This window comes from Pezoporus wallicus, unplaced genomic scaffold, assembly GCF_028554395.1.
Source record: "Pezoporus wallicus isolate ANWC-B61680 ecotype Strahan unplaced genomic scaffold, APGP_CSIRO_Pwel_v1 contig_8047, whole genome shotgun sequence".
Taxonomy (NCBI): domain Eukaryota; kingdom Metazoa; phylum Chordata; class Aves; order Psittaciformes; family Psittacidae; genus Pezoporus; species Pezoporus wallicus.
In genome coordinates, this window is record NW_026639548.1 from 1,814,021 (window position 1) to 1,835,004 (window position 20,984).

Here is a 20,984-nt window from a genome sequence, read left to right on the forward strand (position 1 = left end):
AGGGGTAAGGGTACTGTTCTCAGCTATTCAGCTTTCTTGCCAGGCACTTGAGGGAACCCAGTATGGTAGTTGGGAGTTTAGCTGGATTCAACTCACAGCCTCAGTTATGGTACAGCCACTGTGTAAGCGGGGCTGGCTCTACATTCCAAGTGGGCAAAGGAGAGGGAAGGGAATTACAATAAGAAAAAGAAGGAAATCACGTCTATCTATAATAGCCGGATAGCAGTGTTTTGTTTTTATGAGTAATAATAGTATGAATGGTAGTTCTTATGATGTTCTTTTGTTCAAAGAAACTATCTTCTTTTTCTGATATCATAGGTGAGAGAAGGTGGTAGTTAATAACAGCTTAATTTCACTTGACCCTATATACTCTATTTAGCTGCTGAAATTGTTTCAGGACAGGATGTTATTATCTTTAGTCTCATTTTAAATTGGAGAAACGGAGATACAGGGACAAGCCCTCAGTATTCTTCTCCTGTAACTTCAGTAGGCTGTCTTTCTCAGCTATGTGGTGGTGAGCACAAATGCTTTCTGAGATCCTGTGTGGTAGAAATCTGTTGGAAGAATTCCCCATTTGCATCCTGTCTGCTGTTACTGTCTGTTATCTTAAATCTCTAATTTTTTTTTTCTCCCCCAGAGATTCCTTCTTGCCTACTTCATCTCAGTAAAACTTTCCCCACCCTTCTCCTACCTAACTTGTTGCCTGTATTTTTTGCCTGTCTGATCTCCCTCAGGTTCTAGCTGTCGAACTTGTTCCATGTGGGCAGGCTCTGACTCCTGCCTGCCGCCTTATGAAGTTTGATGTTCTCTGCCTGTGGATTTGCATACGTATGGGTCAGATTTCAGGAGGCTGTACCCCTTGCAGGGTATGTACTGCCTCTTGCTTCATATGTGTGAAGTCTGAAAACTGCTGTGTGTTATCAGGCCCTGCAGCAGAATGATCAGTACCTAATATTATGTCTTACTTGACTAGGTATGACTGAATCCTGTTGGGCTCAGTAATCTATTTAATGATTCTTCTGCTTGCTTTTAGAACGTTGCTGGTATACAGCCACCTTCTTCAGTGCTCAGTGTGCTGTGTGGTACATGGTGTTTTGGGGTGAGTACAAATTAAAATCTTCTCAATCAGCATTATTAAGTGCTACCATTGGAAATTTTCCTTGGATGGAAGTTGCTTCTAAGTGTGTTGTAGGTTGTGTTCATTTTACTCTTAAGTTTGTTGAAGTAATATGTTTTATTTTATCTCTTGGTGTGTATTATCATTCAGCTAATGTTGGAAAGAAAAACTCTTAAAAATCCCAAACAAACAAAAAAAATCAACACACACACCCCACACCCCCCCCCCCCCCTTGTGAAAATTTAGGCTGTAAATATGTTTTTCTGTTCTAAGCCTGGAAACTGGGGGGAGAGCTAGCAAAAAGGAGCTCAGAAGATGTATCTAACAACCTACAACTTCCAGAACTCCCCTAATAAAGGAGGGTGTGCAAATGTAACTTAACAAGTGGTCAGCTACTAATGATAAGCAGGTGCTAAAACATGTTAGCAGTATTTCCTGCATTAATACTTTGTCTCTTTAAAGCAACCATCAGGACGATGTGTCATCTTAATTACAGTATCTGGGAGCAAGGAGTTTACTAGTATGTGTGTAACTTGTTAATAAAAGCTTCTGCACTGGGAATTTCAGCTCCCTGTGTACCAGCAGCAGTCTAAACACAGCTGTAGACTCGCAAAATCACCATGATATATAATTTACACTGGGTCAAGTTACCCTTTGTGGAAAGTAGGTGAGCTGGACAAGTGTTAAACAGGGCTTCAGCCTCACTGTTGTCAATGGTTATAATGGGGAGTTTTTTCCCCAGAATGGACAAGGCTTAACAAATCACTGCACAGTTACATGTTCTAATGTCTTTGGGTGGTCAGACCAACTTTGCATGAGCTAAATCAGAAGTGAATTAAAAGATATTAGGAGAATACAAGAGTTAAAATGTTGGCTTGATTGTCTGGAATTATTTTGATTCCAGAAAGATTTTAAAGAGAAAGGCAGAACTGGAAGCTAAATGAAAGGAAAACAGGGGAGATTGAAATGTATTACTCGCTATTAGAGTGAGTGTAATAAGGACTGAATTATTCTTAATGCAGAGGACTATTTTTTGCATGCTCTTCCTACTATTGCTGATCTTTTGTTGTTCTTCATCTGATTCACAGACTTAATTTCACTTCTGCAAAGGAAGCAAGGAACCTCATTTTATGAGGGGATTGTGAGGGCCTTTGCAAGGGGCTGTATTGAATTTCAGAAAGCATTTTACAAGAAGGAAGCCTGCCACAATCTTGTGCTATAGGACTTCCTCTGGAAGCATATATTTCTTCCCCATAAGTCTTTTGAACAGTTTTATACTGCACATGTTTCAAGAGAATTAAATCAATAACAATCTGTACCTTTCTAACCTGAAATGCAAGCTCTGCATGGCAGGAGATCAAGCTATGCAATTAACTGTTGTCCTTTCAAAGGAATTCTGACAGATATTTATAGTTTACTGTATTCCTTTTTCCTGCCATTGGAATATAACAGTACAACTGAATGCAGCTGACTGGAACTATGAAATAATTATAGCAATAACTATTTCCTTCTCTACTGGGGAAATCTTGTAAAGTGCTGAATGTGGGAACTGCTGATGTTCTTACCCCTCAGAATTCGGTCCTTGCCTCAAGTTTATCATGCATCCCCTGATAAGTCACTCGAGAGAATTTTTGTTTCCCTTTACCTTCAGCCTTTTTTGATGTCTTGTTCTACATCTGACATTCAACTTGATGTTGAATGAATCAACTTTCTACAAATAAATACACTTTAAAAAGCTTTCTAAATTTGGGCACGGTCAGTGTATTAAGTAGAAAGACTTCTCTGTAGTAAAATAAGTCATACTTTTGTGTGGGAGTTGGGAGCAGTCTATTAAGAACAAACTATGCAATATTACAAGAAGTGACTAGATTGGCATTTGACTGCTAGCACTTTGCAAATTCCAATATAAAGGCACTTATTTTATACCCTGAGCTGTCACTGTAACTTATGTGCTCATGCTGGTGACTTAGTAGCATAATGACAGGCCATTGTTACTAAGCTAATTAATTTTAAGCAATCTTTCCTAACAGTATGCTTGAGAGTGACATTCATCTGCTGCAAACTTATGAGACATTGATGCATCAGAAAAATAGTAATGCTGAATCTTTGCACTACCTCTCTTGCTGGCTCAGTATGAATCTCATATTGGAGAACATTTGCTGTGCTGGGTGCTTTAGATGCCTTTTTAACCAATAACGATATCCTCAGCTACTTTGTTTTGTGGCTGTAAACCAGCAGAGGAACCCACACCGTGGGTTCCAGCCACCCCTTAGTTTTGCCACTCCACCATTTCTCAGGTGGGTTGAAGGTATGCAGATGTCTCACCAGAACCTAGCAAGCTGCAAACCAGGATCAGGTACAGCCGATGCTTGGCCAAGGTGCTTTAGAGGAGCAAGGTGGTAGGGAGTTGTGGCATCTTTAGGTGAAGTAGTGGAAATGGCTCTTCAAATCAAAGTAAGTATTGGAATAATTCTCCTAACAATGCTCTCAAAGGGGTAGAAAAGAAGGAATGTCCAGATGCCCTCCATCTTTGCCCACATGGACTAGGTATGAAGTTAAGCCCTTCTTCCAACAAGGAAGGAATAAAAACAGGGAAGAGGAACTATTCTCACAGGTGGCACAGACTTCTTGTGGCTGTTGAGTAATATTGTATTATATAGCTGCCTCAGAAAGTGATGGTACTGACCCATTTCTAGGTAACACTTTTGATTTGGATTCCCCCCAGATTGTATTAAGACTGGGTGGATAAGCAGTGGTACTGTAACAGGAGAAAGAATCCAGCAACCAGCTTCTCCCAAGCTTCCATTTCCTGGGAGTGTTGTCAGAATGTCAAGTCCACTAGGAGGAAAGAAGTGAAGGAAATGGAAGATGTCTTCTACATTAACCAGATCTGGAAATTCCCCATGATTAGGTTTTTTTTTTTCTACATAAGGCTGATATCCAGAGTGCAGCTCTGGCTCCTAGGTCTGGTATGATAAAGCAGCAGTCTGCAACCCAACCTGTGCAGCTCAGCTTCTGGAAGTTACTTCTGGACGTAGAGAAGATGATTTTGGGTTTCTGCACAGTGAGCTGGAGTGTACGTGAGGATCAATATTATAGCTGAGAACTCGCCTCCTGAGACGCCTGCAACAAACAGTACATTATTTATGTGTTCTTCTTGTGTTTCTCTGTGCGTTATGTAAATACTAATCAAGATGAAATTGGACTCGGCCACCTCTAACTTTGAGTTCAGTTTATTTTGGCAATATCCAAGCAGAAGTCAGTTGCTAAATAGTCTTCTAGAGAGGCCTTGAGGTTTTCTAAGACTTTGCATGGGATTAGGGCAGAGACCCTGCATAGGCATATAACTGACGGTTGGAATTCCAAGAGCTGGTGCGCTGTTGTTCCCAGGCCTTGCGCTTTCCTTTGCTTATATAAGGAATGTGTAAATACCAAGTCCTGTCCAGCCATTGCCCTTTGACTGCAGCTGATGTTACTCATTCAGATAAGTGGCAGCGTGTTTTATTCCCTTGATTCAACATTTTGTTAGCTTTGCATCCTCTCCCCATATCCTTGACTTTTTGTGTTTATAACTTGTCCAGTATGATTTTATTCCAGTTCATTTGGGAGCAGGGAGTTTCTTTGGGAATACTTAGTAGTTTTCTATTTGTCTTGCGGTTCCAAAAGTCTAGTTTTGGTTGTTTGTATTTGCTTACTTATAACATCATTATATTTTTTCATGTCATTGTAGATGTTGAAAAAAAAATATGCCTTGCTCACAGTGTTGTTAACCAGTCTCTTGTTCGTAGGTGGTAACAGCTGGAGCACTGCAAGGCTTCCTTAATGTGCATGGGTGTGCCTGCCAAGCAGGGCAGCTATTAGTTCTGTGCATGATGATAGTTTCTATGATGAGCATGACTTTCTCTATTGGGAAATGAAGTGTGAACACCTACTCATTTTTCATAGGCCAAATTACAGTGATCTTTCAGCTCTCTGAATTGCCTACACCTCAAAAAGAAAGTCCCTAGGACCTTTCAGAGCACTGCTAATGAAATAGCTGGGGCTGAGCAGTTGTTCTGCAAGCAGGAATCAGCTCTACGAATCTAGCTATTTGTTTTCTGCCAGGCAGACTTCTGATGCGCTTGATGTACTTCACCCTTTTCATTTTACACTTGGGTTTGAGGTAGGTTTTAAGTACTTGTTGCTCAAGCTTTTTTAGCTATGATTAAACCAAAGGAAGAGAATTTCAAGTCAGTGAAGCTTTGCTTAGACTTCTATGTTGCTCTGAAATGCTCAAAGGTAGCAGCTAAGAGAAAACAAATTAAAGAAGGCATTACTACTTTTTCTTGGGGGAAGGAGGAAATCATTACCAGTAGCACTGCTGCTAAGAAATATAATACAAATATAGACCTTGAAAACAAAGGAGCTTGACTCAAAGAGTTTAGTCCTAACATTGGAATTCAAATGCTTCCACAGTTATATCTTTGCATGATTATTAAATCTTGTTTATGCTTTCTAGCCTAATTGTTCCCCAGTGATACTTCTCAGGCACAAGTCTTTGAGCTGATATTTTGTTTTGCTTTCCTCCTCCTGTAGTTCTGGGGTTGTTCCTGACTTAGTCTAGCAGAAAAAAACAATGCTTAATGGAGCTTTTGACTCTCAAAATAGCAGGACAAGGCCAGTAATAAGCTTGTAATGGAGCAGAGCCCAGCAGATGGAGAGGACATGGCCCTTGATGGAATGGGAGCTGTGGGATCTGTCTTATCAAGCAACTGTCGCAGCTGTCTTCCTCCTCTAGGATGACCACAGAGAATTCATGCCAGTGTATTAGCTTCTCCTAGTGAATCAGGTGTGTCTGTGTACAAAGAGGACTTCAATCTCTCTCCGATTTTCCTAATGTTACATCACAGCATGTGTGTATACACAGCTGTCTTTCTGTTGTCTTCAGAAAAGAGAAAAAAAAACCTTTTTCCTCAATGAAGAGCTCTGTATATTCTGAGATTTGGATGCTGTGGTCAAAACAAAGCTTTTCATTAAAGCCAGGCATTCCAATGCAGTAGTACAGAAAGAATCTTAAAGAGAGGCAGTTTGAGCTCTGGAGCTATGCAGATGCTTGGAAGTGCAATCCATCAGGTGCTCCAATCTACAAGTCTGGCTGAAATCTTGCAGCCGTCAGCATGACATTACTCCCAGTCACATCAAGTGTGTTGAATAGCTAATAGATGTTTTGAAAGGAGGAGTTAAATTAGCTTCCCAAAATTCACCTCAAGAATACAGGCTCTGTCTACAGCTTGAATGTGGAGGTGTGATTTCAGTCCACTTAGAGAAATCACTGACACCTGAGGTTTTGTTTCTTTTTCCCTGAAGCTGCCATTTTAATTTGCATTTAGGTAGCTGTTAAACAATCCTGTGTTCTTCTCTAGCAAACAGTGTGTTGGCAGGTGACTAAGATCGTAAGAAAAACTAGTTAAGTTTATTTTGGTGGATGTGGCTTTCAGTTCAGAGCAAAGGCAGGCATTTTGAAGTGTGTAATGAGTGTACTATAGGATGAGTGTAGGTCTCTAGTCAACTCTGATTAACTTTGGTTACACATATAGTTCAAAGTAAACTGCCACATGGTCAGCAAAATTAACCATTATGTCATTCTGAGCAGTAAAAAGGATTTAATAATCTGGATTCCTTGTGGAAGATCGCAAAGGATGTTTGTAACATGTTTCCTCAAAGCAGAAAAAAGCAGTCAGTGTCTGCTGGGTGCCAGATTCTTTGCTGAGACAAAGTTGCTCAGCTTTAACCTAAGAAGCTGTCCCTGAAGAAACAAATGGGGATTGAAAAAGTGCTTATGAAAAGGTTGATCCTCCAGTAAGCAAAAAGAATATGGAAAAGCATATTGCCAGAGAACATGTGTGCTGCTGCTGGCTGGGTTCGCTGCTATGCTATGCATGGTGCTCATGGGCTCAGGCTTGGGTTCCAAGCACAGTTTGTCCCCCAAAGTGTGCTTGTTCATTATATGTCAGTCATTTACGTGCCTCAGTTGTCTTTTTTTCCTCTATTCAGTGTGCCTGTTCAGTAGGGAGCTGCTCTAGGGGACAGTAGGACTGAGGGCTGGAACTTGCTTTTAAGTACTTGGTTTATGCTTTGTGAGAGCAGCTAGATAGAAGGTATAAATTACTATAAATTGCAGGTCTATGCGAAAAGGTGTTTGCATAAATTATTGGAGAGCCCACTTGAACTTGTTGAGCAGTGCTCCCACAAACATTAAGAGGTCACTTAACCCTCTGTGCAGCCCTGCTGCAGAGCCCAGTCATGCATTGCAGAATTAAATGAGTTCCACCATTTTTCTTCTGAGCATTGCCCAGAACTGATGCAAAGTGACATCTGACAGCACAGGCAAAGTAGTGACAATGCTCTGAGACACTAATAATAGCTGTAGAGCTAGAGCATTTTTCCTCTATCCTTATTTTTTATTAGATTCTCTCCAATTTGGTGAGGAAATGTTGTCATCCCTGGCACAGTTTATCCTTGGAAACCACCTTTGCTGAGCCATTTAATTGCAAGGCTGGCTGCACAGTGGAGTCAATGTGCTAGGAATGCTCCCACTATAATCTCTCTAAAGAACAGCTGATGCCTCATTGAGAACTTTAGGGGGGGGAAAAAAACCTATTCCTCTTGGATGATCCTTGCCAGAAGTTAGGAACAGTGAGGGGTGCTGATGGGGGAGAGGCTGAATGATCTCTGGAGCAGAAAGGTAGCAAACTCCCCTAGAAAGGCAGGCTGCAAATTCTGTGCAGACTTCTTTCTCTTTCTCCCTCCATTTCCTTTGTTACTAAGGAGATTTACATTGAAATAAGCTCTGCAGGAATCCTCAGCTTCCTATCAAGGGGATCTTAATATTTCTACTCCTTTGTAATTAGTGAAGGAGAGAAGGTATTAGAAAAGGTTCCTGTGAGGCATTCTTGGGGCCAAATTACAGTAAAAAGGGAAAAATGACGAGTAGCCCTCTCCACTTCACTTGTGTGGCTGTGGGCAATTTGATGAGATCCCAGAGGTAATCCTAGGGTCAGCAACAGTGATGTGATTTACTTCACTGAGGCAGAAGTAGATCAGCCTTTTTTACCTTTTTAATATTTTTTGGCTTGAGTCCTCCTGCTGTAGTTATTTGTTCCCTGCACTGTTGCCTGTTTCTGTGGGATATTTATCTGTTTAACTGTTGTTTATCCTCTGTTTAATGTTTGAACTTGGTCTTAAAGGTCTTTTCCAACCTAAGCTATTCTATGATTCTATAATATCACTCTACTGCACTGAAGTCAGCTGCAAGACTATGAAGAGCAAATGAGGCTTCAGATGCCAGGATTTATTCAGATGTTCAGGTATTTTTAACCTGTGCTCCATGGATAGGGAAAAGAAGGGACAGTGATTTTTGAGTGCTGGATTTACAGAAAGGAATAGGTGCCTAAGGAGGAACTTGAGGAAGGTTTTAGGCACCTAAATCCAAAAGGATAATCCTCACAGCTCCCACCTACCTCTGTAAGCAGCTGAGTATCACCACCAAGAGGGTTCCTTAGGTACTTAAAGCTCCTCTCTATATGTCTAGAATTATCCAAGTCTTGTTGATGATGAACTGTTCAAATCTGATCTCTCTCCTAAGCCCTGTCAAGATTAAGAAACCATGCTTTCTCCTGGCTGCCTCCTGAGAGGCCCTGCTGATAGCACAGACAGAGCATGCCTACAGCATGCCTCTGCACCAACAAAATACAGACAGCTGCTATTTACATTCCAAAGCAGAGGAAGAGTCAGGGATATCCTGCTGTTATAAAATAGCACTGAATATTAAATGATAAAAGAGGAGCTGTTGCACGAGCTATGGGGTTTTGACCAATGTCTTGTGTGCTACTCCACTGCAGCAATCTCTGTAGCCTTTTCATATTCCCTATGATTTTTCCTTTGCAGTATCCTCAGCTCTCCCATCTTTCCTGCTGTCAGTCTCCTCTATCTCTGACACCATTAGGCATAGTTCTACCATGTTTCTGACTTCTTCCTATGCCTTCTAGATTTAGCCATGTCATAGCTTCTGCTTTCTCCTGTGTCCCCTGTTTGGCCTGCTGCTGGGAGTGACATGGCTCATGATATGGGTTGTTGAGAGCAGCTTGTGCTCTGCACAGTTGGGTATTGTGTGTGTGTAAGTTGAAGTTCTGAAAGAAAGTGGATGCTGAGCAGTTGTCCAGTACTGTCTGCCCGAGTCCATGTGGCAATGTGTAAGCGCTTGAGTTTCTTAACAACTGAAGCTATTTTGATGCAAGGCGTAAGTGGTTAAAATTTAGTGAACATGGTGGACAACTTGCAAAATGCTTCAAGAATGGAACTGTTGGATATTATTCAGTGTGAAAGTGAATGGAAAGAAAGTACAGAGAAGGGAGAAATTGGTAGGTTCCCGTAAAAAAAATGGTTGAATATTAGAACAGTAATTCCTCCCATTTAAACCCCCATCTCTTCTGCTTGTGTCTTAATATGTATTCAGCAAGTTAACAGCATCAGGTCCTCTTTCACCTTGGCAGCACTACTGGTAACACTATTATACAGCTCTATGGTTGCTGGTTCTTTTTTCCAACTGTTCCACGTCAATCTTTTTTTCCCATGTTGATTATGCAGATTCTTGTGACCTTTGGAAATATGGCACTTCTGACTGCTGCAGTGGAAGCCAGCCTTTCCATTTACATCTCTCCTGAATTCCCAGTGCGTTGCTATGATATGGTTTTTTTGTTTTCAATATATTATCTTCGTGTAGAATTAGCCCTCAGGAAATCGGCATCTGGTACCAATTATTGTTCTTTAGCTGAGGTGGCTGAATCTTCTGCCTTACAGAAGTGAAGGTCTAGAATTCCTTTACCCCGGAGTGCATGGACACCATGAGGAAAAGCAGAAGCTATTCATGAGACGAGGGACGTTGGCATGTTTCCCAGCACCTGTTGGTAGCACAGAAGTGTATGTTACAGGCTGGGCTGTACAATCCCATGGTAAAGAAACACTATGAGGCTGTTAAACACCCACTTTAAATTGCACCATTGATCAAATTGCTAACCAAAGGCAGCATTGCTGTATAGTTGTGTTTGTGTGCCTTGCAAATTACATCCCCAGATGTCTGAGATCTCTGGAGACCAGAGGGAAAGGAATGTCATGCACACAATAGAGGTGGAAAAACCTTCTGTCTTAATGGTGTCCCATCAATTCTTATCTGATAATCTCTTCTTTTGAAGGTATGTGGAAAGCCAAAAATAAGAACAAAATGAAGCATAGACATAGGCTTTGCCCTGACCTGTCTTCTAGACTGTGTCACTCTGGAGCTCTGCTTGCTTGCTATACTTGTCTTGCTGTGACCTCTCTCTCATCTTGCTATCAAGCTTGCTTGCTGATGTGAGAAGTTCCTCTCCCTTCTTCCTTTCCCTCTTTCCAACCTCTCCTCCAGTTTGTAACAGTCTCCTTGTGCTTCACTGCCTTATGCACTTTGTCTTATATTTTCAGCAGAGATTAGAAATATCTTTTTGTCTGAGTCTCAAAGTTCTGAATTTCTCTGTCTTCCTGCCACCGCTTATCTTGTTGCTGTATTTTTAAACTCTAATACACTCCAGGATATGTCTGTCACAGGGGACACTTGAACAAAGTCAGAGTTGTGTAGCAACCTTCCAAAATTCTCAGCAGAAGTGCTTTGTCAAAAGGAGAAAGTTCAAGGCATAAAAATATGTATCTATTTCTTGTTGCTGAGTAGTGACAACATATGATAGTGGAATGATTTTGGAGTGTGTTAACTGCACTCAACCCCTGTCTAAGATATCTGTGGCTGCTTTCATGGGAAAATCCATTCTGCTATGATCTATCATGCATTGTATCACTTCTAGTTCAAGGCCTCTATGGAACTGGGAAGCCTGCAGTAGATGACTACAAGTAGTCTGGAAGTTAAAGGATTACTGTTAGCACAGTCTGACTGCACAGATGAGATACCCAAGCAGAAAGAGGAAGCGTGAGTCATAGCTGCTTGCACTGGGGAAATGATCTCTGACTTCCCTGCCCCAGCAGCACAGGCTTTGGGCCATCCTTCCTCTCTCCTCTGGTTCTCTCCAGATACTCTTGGAAGGTGTGAGAACAGCTTTACCTTATCTAGTGAATAGATTCTTATCTAAGTGCTCCAAACCCACTGTCAGTGAATCATTTTGTGCTCGATGGAAAGGTTCTGAAACACTACCATTTTCAGGGGCCAAAAGAAGTACCAGATCTTACTGTGTTTAACTGGGGAGGTTGGATTCCAGTTGCCCTGCAGCCTCCTTGAAATCTTTATCCTGGGATCTTGGACTGTGGCTTAGGAATCTCTCTCTGACTGTAGGCAGAGGTACTTGCCATTTGAAACTTTCTGGTTGGTCCTTGAGACAGCTTTGCATGTTTTATCTTAAAGGAGGGGCTGTCGGGCATTGTCAGGAGAGTAGTAAACAATTTCCTTTCTTGTTGCTGCCCACTTGGGATGGTAAGTTGCCATATCCAAGCAAGGAGATGGCTCTTGGTGGTTATTTTTCTTCTCCTTGGTTTGCTTAATTATACTTGCCCTAAAGACAGCTTTAAAATATGTATCTAGCTTTTCAAGTGATGCTCTTGCAGTCTCTGAAGCTCACTATCCCCTTGCAATGTCCATAACTGTTTTCAGGAACCCTGTCATTTTTCTAGGGGTTGGATATTAGTAGTGTGCTACTGTGTTCCACTGTCTCCATTGGAAGTTATTTAAGAGGCCATCTTACTGTCTCCCCTTTGTCTTGTGCTTTGTGGGTTCATCTCTCTCCCCATTTTAGGAGAAATACAGGCATAATTACTCTCTTTATGGAAGCAAACCATTTTATAAATGTTAAACTTGGCAATTAGTGAATTGCAACAAGCCTGTGGCTCTGTGGTGGCTGGGCACCTACAAAGCACTTCCTTTCCGTGGGAGGAGGAGGATGCCCAGGCCTGCTCTAAAACTGCCAGTTCCTATTCTAGCAAAAGGCAACCTTCCACCTGATGTTAACCCTGTACAGCTGATGAGACAATCCAACAAGCTACATCTAATGCTACATGTGTGTACTAGGAAATCAATGACATTATTTTTAAACTGGTTTTGTTTTAGGGACAGTTGGTTCGCTGTAGGGGAAAAAATGAAAAGGCACATGTTTTCTGCTGCTTCTGAAATCTTTGTATTGCTATGCTGAATAGCTGCAAACAATTTGCATTACAATGTAGCATAAATAAGAGATGCCATGAACTGAAGTGTAAACTGAGCAAAAGGGAGCTTTCAGTACAACTGAATCTAAGTGGTCTGAGGCAAGACTGGATAGAGCTCAGAGGTGAGAATACAAGGTGCTGTTTGTTGGTCTCAGACAAGTCCTGTGGTCAGCAAAAGTCCTAACTTTAAGATGCCCACTTGATCTTAATTTTCAATAGAAGTGGCACAGGGTGCGAGGTGTAGATGCCAAAATTGTCAGGCAGAGAGGACAGGGAGGGGGGCGGAAAATGAAACCCTGTAGAACAGGATTAGGCAGGATTAGAGTCTGAAATGATCACACTGCACTGGGTAGTACATACTGCCAGAGCCAACTCAATAAAACTCAGTGGGAAACTTGACATTGCACATTTTCAAGCAGCAAGTCATAAATCTGTATTCATGTGAAATCTTCTGCACTCAGTCTGATGGGAAGAGAAACACGACACAGCTTCAGGTGCTGGCTTAGGGGAATAAAGCACAGGTTACTGCCTTGCAGGGACACATCTCTGCTAGGGAAAATGGAAAGCAACTTGAATGATGTATGTAATTACGCTTGCTTGCGGGGCTGTGTAATTTCTACAAACCCACTGAGAATCCTTAAAACCTGAGATTAAAACCAGCTACAGATATAGTTTTAACAACAGTTGTCTATATATAATTATATATACGTGTCTAGCATTTGGTATAGTAGTCCAAAGTCAACAGTCCAAAGCACATAAACATTTCCTTACCTTTTAAAAATTAAACCACATGTTTAAGTGCTTTGCTGTATAGGAAAGTACTTTAGTATTTTGCTTAAGTGTTGGGCTGAGTCAGATCAGAATGAATTAGAGTTCTTCTCTCAGTGTTGGCATGAAATAACCTTAGAGCTAACCCGTGCTTTGAAGACCAGTGTCAAAAGGTGGTACAGAGAAGATGTGATTTTTGCACCAATGTTGTTTTATTAACTCTAGGTACGTGGTGCACTTGCTACTGGTGGTGCTTTGAGGATGCAGATCTGTGTAGCAGGGCTGGTTGCAGTCTGCAGATCTTTATTTATCCCAGTGTTCTTCAGGCTTTGGATCAAATAGATCTTTGAACTGCTGCAGACTTCAACTCTGCCAGTCCCTAACCATGAGGTAACTGTGTGCTAGGTCCAGTATGAGTCATAGATGAGGAGGATATTTCTGGTTTCCAATTAAAGAGAATATAATGGTGAAGCTCATAATCATGAGCAAAAGGTCTCTGTGCTGTAATGGGAACCAGCTGGTGTGGTAGGCCATTTCAGACTAAAATCTGTCTTTGTTCAAAATGTGGTCCCACCATTATCATGGTTGGAAACAATCCTTGGTGCTGACACAGTAATGACAGCTTCATGTTTTAGACACATCTAATGGCACTAAGTCCTGATCTTAGCTGGCATTTATCAAGATAAGCCAGCCAGTCAGGCAAGAGCATGGTGGGCTGACTGTATTCCTTTCGATAAGGACGTGCATATTTCCTCTCTTGCAAGAATAATGAACAGAATATGACTGTCAAAATATTTCTCTCTGGAGAGACTCCAAAATAACTGACACTCACATGAGCTCAGTGCCATCAGCAGCGTGAGCTTCCTCACAAACCTGCAAGAAGTGGAGCTGTGGCCAAGAGCTGGGAGGGTTTCTCCTTAAAACAAACCAGAACCTGGGAGAAGCATTTTCTTACAGCTCCCCATAGTTCTCACTTGCAACCGGACCTCCCCTGGGAATAGCTCCATCATCATGGTTACTAAATGAGATGATATGGTATGTTCTTTAAGTCTTTTGAAGCTGATGGACATGGTCCTGGTGGTTTTGTTGAGGCATTATCTTACACTTGCTTTAGCTGAAATTTTCACTACAGTTTTACAAAGCAGCAGAGAGTCAGGGCCTGAAACTTCAGCTTTATGACTCTTGGATTTTCCTCTTAACCGGACTGGAAAATAGCTCTGCTAATGACTTGTCTGCAAAATAAAGTGCATGCACGGATTCATGCAGAGCTTAATGTGCTTGTCTGGCTTACCCCCTCTTCAGCTATTTGCCTTTGAGAATTCTGAGAAATGCATCTAAATAGCAAAGAGTCTGCTTCTAGAAGCTCTTGTTGTTTTAGGGACAAGCCATTAAAAAGGCATAGCTGGGAATTTGAAAGGTGTTTAGAGTGCTAGTGCACTTCTGTTTGACCTGAAGAGGAGCATGGCTGAGGTGGTTGGAGACAGCCAGTGCCGCTTTGGGCTCAGAGAGCTAATGGGCCATGCCACACAGGACACACTTCTCCTGTGACAGAAAAGCGTGCTGTAACGGTAGAGTAAGCTCCAGCAAAGCTGCAACACAGGTCAGAGCTGGAATGTGTACATAAAGGGCTCTCCCTGTAGAGCAGGTCAGGTCATGCTGTTGATTAGATGTGTCCTGCAAAGGTGTCATAACACTCTCCAGTCTGGGCAGCTGCGAAGTATGAGAGCAGAGTTTTGCAAGACTGGATTAAGGTGAATTTATTCACTTTTCATTCTTTCAAATGTAGATCTGTCCCTGTTGAGTTAGGCTGTGATGAACTTCCTTTTTACTGTAGGCAGAGAGCTGGCAGTCATGCTGATGAAGTGACTCTTGCATTTTTGCTGACCTCTGTTCCACACTATTCACTGCAGATTTCATGAATATTCTGTATGGGCAGCCAAGAAAATTTCTTATAGCTGGAAGCAGTGTATGTGTGGGGCTGTGTCAACTGTTCAGCTGCCAAGATCCCACTTTTCCCGAGTGTTTCAGGGTTGTCTGTGGGATGCTAGAGGTGATCAGGACAGTAGCATATCTAATACAGGATCTGCTGCAAGATGGACAAAAGGATGCCTTCTGCAGATGTTCAGTGGAGTCAAGTAGGAAAGATCTTCTAGTCTTCACAGTAGTACAGGGATAATACTGGAATCAAAATTTATCCATGTGTTCTTTGGAAGCAGAGTAAGATGCTGGCATAGGAATTGCTCTTTGTAAAATGTCCCATAGCTACAGAAAGCATGGAGAAGAGACAGCAGGGTGCAATGGTCAGGACAGTGTTGGGGGAGCAGGGACCACAGCTGGGTAAGGTGCTCGGGAGGTTGAGGAGGCAGAAACCTGAACTTTCACCCGAAGCACGTTACCTTGTTCTTACCTACTGTATGCTGTGGGGCTACTCACCGGTGCTTGTGATGCTGTGCTGGGTGGTGAAGCTGATGGGACAGGAGCATCCTCCTGTCCACACCACACAGCACACTGGGCTTCTCATCTGCTCCCCTGCTGCACGTGTGGAATCAAAGCAGACAGCAGGAGAGAAGTAGTTCCTCATAACTGAGAAGCAATGAACGGTATTGCAGACAAGACAAATGTGCAGCTAAAAGTGAGTGGGAATAAAACCCCTGCATTGTTCTTTGGGTTTTTTAGCAATTGGTATTAACAGTCAAGTCTAACCCTTCCCTCCAAGTAAATGTTTTTACATGAGATGTTTTTACCAAGAAAGGATAGTAAAACATCAGCAGTAAAATAATATTTATAGAGGTATGAATTTGTGAAAGTGACTGTGGTTTTCTAAGTAAATAGTTGCTGGATTATCGAAAACGCTCTGTATGTCTGTCAAAATCCTTATGTCACGTGGAGTATTTCCAACAGAGATTCAGAGATAGCATTACAAGTTTACCACCAGCAGTTAAAAAGAGGCTGTGTTAGGATTTTTTAATAGCTTGCAAAGGTCTCTGATTGATTTTTCACACCTTTATTTCCACAGCAATAAGATTTTGCATACTGAGATGTGGGAAGGAAAGGGGGGAAAAAAAAATAATCACAGGATGTTGAATGGGTTTCAAAACCTGTGCCTAATATATGTCCTTAAAAGGCTCTCAACCTGGGGGTGGTTAAACTAATTACATGAGCAGTACTTGAGGAGAGCTGGGAAGTTTGCACTTTCCCAAGTACAGGATCACTTCTTTTCCTCAGAGATGAAGCAATTTGCACAAACCCCTCTGAAAATCCCTTGCTGAACTGTGTGCTGATTGCTGCAGTATGGATGTTTCTCCTTGTGGTGTTTAACAGCTGCAGGAGCTGCATGTCCTGGTGTCCACAGTAAGGCTACGGTGGCCAGGACCATACTTGGCACGGGGCACACAATTTCTAGTTGTAGAGGTTGGCTATGCCTTGCCTGGCTGCTGGCCTCCAGGAGCTGTATTGTACCACAGAACAGAAGAGAACCCCTGATGTGACATGAGGGACCATCACGACCCAGAACCCACCCTAGGAATTGTCCTTACAAGCTAAACTTCAAATATCTGCCAAGTCTTCATGAAATTTAATGGGCAATTTTGTCATTTACGTAGCAAACATCATTATCGGTGACGTTTCCTTCCGTATCTCAGAGCAGCTTGTCTAAAGACTGGAGTCCAGCCTGGCTCTTGAGTAAATAAAGAAGCAAGCATCCTACTTAAAATAAAAGAGAAAAGACTGGCAATTAAAAAAAGACATCTTGCATGGTATGAACAGGAAGGATTGTAAAACACACTTTGCAGGGAGTCAGTGGAAATGCATTCAGTCTAGTTTATAATCACAGCACAATGAAATACCCTGAACATAAATAGCAAGAAATCAATTTTCTTTAGAAAAAGTAAAATAAAGAACATTAAATGATCATTTGACTAGATAACTGCAGTTTACTCAGTGGTATAACTGTCAGCTTGCCTGTGCACAATAATGGAATTAATGCAGAGGGGCTATGGTTTAGATGTCTCCTTCTTTACAGTGACAATAACTTCCTTGTTTTCTCTAGTGAGTAGATGTTTATATTCTAATTTTGTCTCTGCAGGCTACACAGAGCCTTAAACTTGCAAAAGGGATTTGTGAGCAGCTTGCTTGTCAAGAACAAATAGTAGTCAAAAGAGATGCATGACTTACTGACCTTGAGTTCACTGAACCTTCATCTTGATGCTTCCGTACCACTAAGGAATCGGCTTCTCCGAAAATTAAAGTTCCCAGATTAGAATAGAAGCTTCAACAAAGGACCTGTATGGCTTTACAAATACACATCGATTAGAGGACTTGAAAAAAGCTTTGTTAGAACAGTGGGATTATGAAAAACAAATGTTTGAGGGCAAAATTGATGAAAACCAGACTTTGAAAATATGGAATTTCTTATTTGCATTTTGGTTAGGAATCTTTGCTTTTGTCCTTCCCTATTACGTTATTCATTTAGAGATGCAGTGACAGTATCTGGCTGCCCTACTCACCTTGGCAGTGTGGTGATATGAAAACAATGACTTTCACAAAGACCTCATTTTGAGTGTGTGCCCAGTGTTTATTTTGTGATACTTGATTCGGATCACTTTGTTGCATCTTCCAAATCTGTTTAAGCTTTTAATGAAGCTTACAGGAATGTTTCAGTTTCATGCTCTTTTAATATCTGTGCTTAATACTTGGGTTAGTATCTGTCTACATAGCCATGACATCTTTTCCTGTAGAAACATCTCTTCATAAATCAGCCTAATTTTCTGTACAGTGTAAGGGCTAAATGAACCTTTAATAGTTTTAACTTGGTTGCCAGACTTTTTTGGCGTTTCAGAGCTGCGCCTCTTTCCAAGGCACAAATGAGACTTAATGTGAAGAGGGAACTTTTGACAGATTAGTAATTCCTATACAGAACTGTGTAAAGGAAATTATTTCTTCCACTACAGAACAGTGCCTTTGTGCACATTTGTAACTATGATGTGGATGTGTTAAATACTTCTGTTGTGTGTATGCATGTCCAGAAAACCAGAGAAGATTTTATTTAAAAGCAGATACATAATAAAATTGCATATGCTTTTCATATGCTCAGGAAACATCCTCTGTGTAGACAGTAGTTACTTTCTTTTTCTAGCCAATTTATTATATTGGTTCCAAGGTTGTAACTCCTGTATATTTTACTTGTTTAATTACAAAGATATTTGTATGATGAGAAAACTTGGAAAACCGAGAGAACTTGTTTTGCTTACTCCATAAGCTGCAGAGTTTGCTTTGATGATAGTATGTCATAATTCCTCCTGGGTGCCAGTCAAAACAGACTTTGCCCTGTACACAAGCGGTTCTTGTTTGGATGGTTTTGGTGTTTTGAAATGTGGAGTAAAATCCAAGATAGATTATTTCCCTTCCTGTAGCTGAATAGGGATAAGGTTGAAAGTGTGAAGAATCTTTCAGCTTAAAGTAACAGAGAGGTTGATCTTCTTAACTCGGGATGCTGTGCTGCATCATGAACATTTTAAAAGCAAAAGTAGGAGGGGAAAAAAAAATGAAACTTTTCCAACTGTTTTGTTAGCAATGAAACTTCATGGAAAATATTTCTTTTATGTTCTGATGCTTCTAGAGTTAGAGTACATTTTAGGTGCATGCCTATTTTCATGTCTTTTTCTACTCCCTCATCCCATTTACTTGAATTAATAGGGTACTTTTTTAGTTGGCTATCAGGTGGCATTGTAATGGTACTGGTGAATTATGTCACCTAAACTCCAATTGTTGCACTTGTGTGCGCTTACTGCTATTTTTCTAGCTGGAAGAAAGTTTAAATTTGTCTTTTGAAGCTAGGATGGATGGACAAAGCACAGTATCCCATGAAATTATATATCACCAAGAAAACGACAGTCAGTGTTGTGAAATACCATATACATGTGTTGTTCATGGCTCAGGTTCACTGGTGCAGATGACTTGTTCTTATATTCCCGGAGGAGTGTGTTTGGTTGAGTCTGAGATTAGGCTTATGTTTAAAGACAAGCTTAAGACTTTTGATTTGGGATATCAATTAGAAGTGTGTGTGGGGAAATGTGTGGAGCTGCAAATTTGGAGACCAGCTGTTTGCTGCTTATTTTTTTAACCAGACTGCTATGGTTCTAGGTCAGTAAACTGGTGCCAGCAGTGACAGGAGTGGCTTATTCAAGAGGAAGCAGATCAGGGTCTTTATGCTAGGATCTTTCTCTGTTGCCTTATTGCAGCTTTCCTTAGACAGAAGTTGAAGGTTATGTCACGCCTTGAAAGCCTGGTAATTCATTTGTCCTTTCTTGTCTGTAAAATGGGCATAACTTCTAATTTTCTGAATTGGTTTGAAATCTGGGGGTGAAAAGACTCAGTTATTGTAATTAGCTGTCTCTTTAGCGAGTCTGGTTTAGATTTTACTGAATCAAAACCATCCAATCTCTTGCTCCTGAGTTCAGAAATTACGGAGAGTTAATTTTTAGGCTGAGATAGTTTTATGGCTATCCAGTAATCTGAACTAAGATTATCTACTTTCTCAAGTAGAAGACATGAAAAATAGTGAATAGCCTCAGACAAGACACACAATGAAGTTTCCAGCAACGTTCCAAAAGTTAATCTTTTCCCTGCAGCACCTCTTGGTATCTAACCACTATCTGTCATGCATTAATGAAGGGACTACACCCACCACAGAAGGGTAAACAGGGGAGAACATCAGCACGCACATGCTGGTGACCATCCAACCACTGTTATACCCAGAGCTCTGCAGCTTGCTTTGTAATGCAGATTGCTCTAGCTGGAGGTTGAAAGTATATCAAAAGCAATGGAAGTGCAAGCTTATTTAATAATGCAAGTGGAGGGCAAGTCCCAGGAGCTGTTAAAAATACCAGCACAGAAGCTTTTCTGTTGACCATTTTCCTTTGGGACCATTGCCAGCACCAGTTTATTTTTTTTCTTCCTAGAGCTACAGATTGTATTTCAAGTGGCAAACTGCTCTATTTTAAAGGTAACTCAGTGTTCACTGGAATGACAGTGGCACACAGAGCAGCCAGATGCAGCTCAGGCTGCCTGTGGTACCCAGGTGCTGCAAAGGCAGGCTGGCTTTTAAGTTTGCAATGAGGCAGGGGTGAAAAAAGGTCAAGAAGAATCTCTCTGTTCCCAGTGTCTGTCAGTAAGTAATCATGCAGATAAAAATCACACCACTCCCTCAGCTCAACAAAAAATTTCTTTATCTATATATCCATATAACATTACAATACAAGCCTCGGGGCATCTCTTGTCCTTATCAAAACAAAAGTCTTCTCTGAAAACCTTAGTCATGCAAGTTATGGCATGAAATCACCCTTTCAGCAGAAAAATGGTAATTTTGCATCTGGAGTCAAAGGAAGACTGGCTTGGTGTACAAAGCTATTATGTTTCTCAGATCCAATCACCCTTAGTAATTTGGGAGCAACTCACAGATCAGTCTATAAGGGGTTTTTTTTCAGTGCAGGTATCTATCCTGCTGAAGCTGTACCTGGATTTTCCTTTGCGTCCTACTGGCATATAAGTTCTATGTAGTGTTCTCTGCCCTTTCTGTAGAAAGTTAAGAGAAATGACAGATGCAAGATATTAAATGGGAATGACCTGCAAATAAATGCAAGCCCACAACAATGGATCCTTGTACTGTGAATTGAAGAAGAGATGGGGTATCCTGGAGAAAAACAGGAGGTTTGCATAGGTCAGCATGCAGTTTCTGTGAAAGCACTTAGAATTTTCATGGTGGGTTACTTATAAATTAGAAACTGTTGCATGTAATTATCAGTTGCCACTTTTTTCTTTTCCAGATTTGGTGCAGAGCAGAAGATGTGTCTTCCCTCTATGGTATGCTCTTCTGCTCTTTGATCCC

At 41.2% G+C, this 20,984-nt stretch overlaps 1 long non-coding RNA gene across 1 annotated transcript; it reads left to right on the forward strand.

Moving 5' to 3' along the window:
• Positions 1-1,484: 1,484 nt before the first annotated feature.
• LOC130602273 (uncharacterized) lies at positions 1,485-2,733 on the forward strand. Its single transcript, XR_008972867.1, has 2 exons — positions 1,485-2,103; positions 2,206-2,733. It is a non-coding gene; the product is annotated as an uncharacterized LOC130602273 (long non-coding RNA).
• The last annotated feature ends 18,251 nt before the right edge of the window (positions 2,734-20,984 follow it).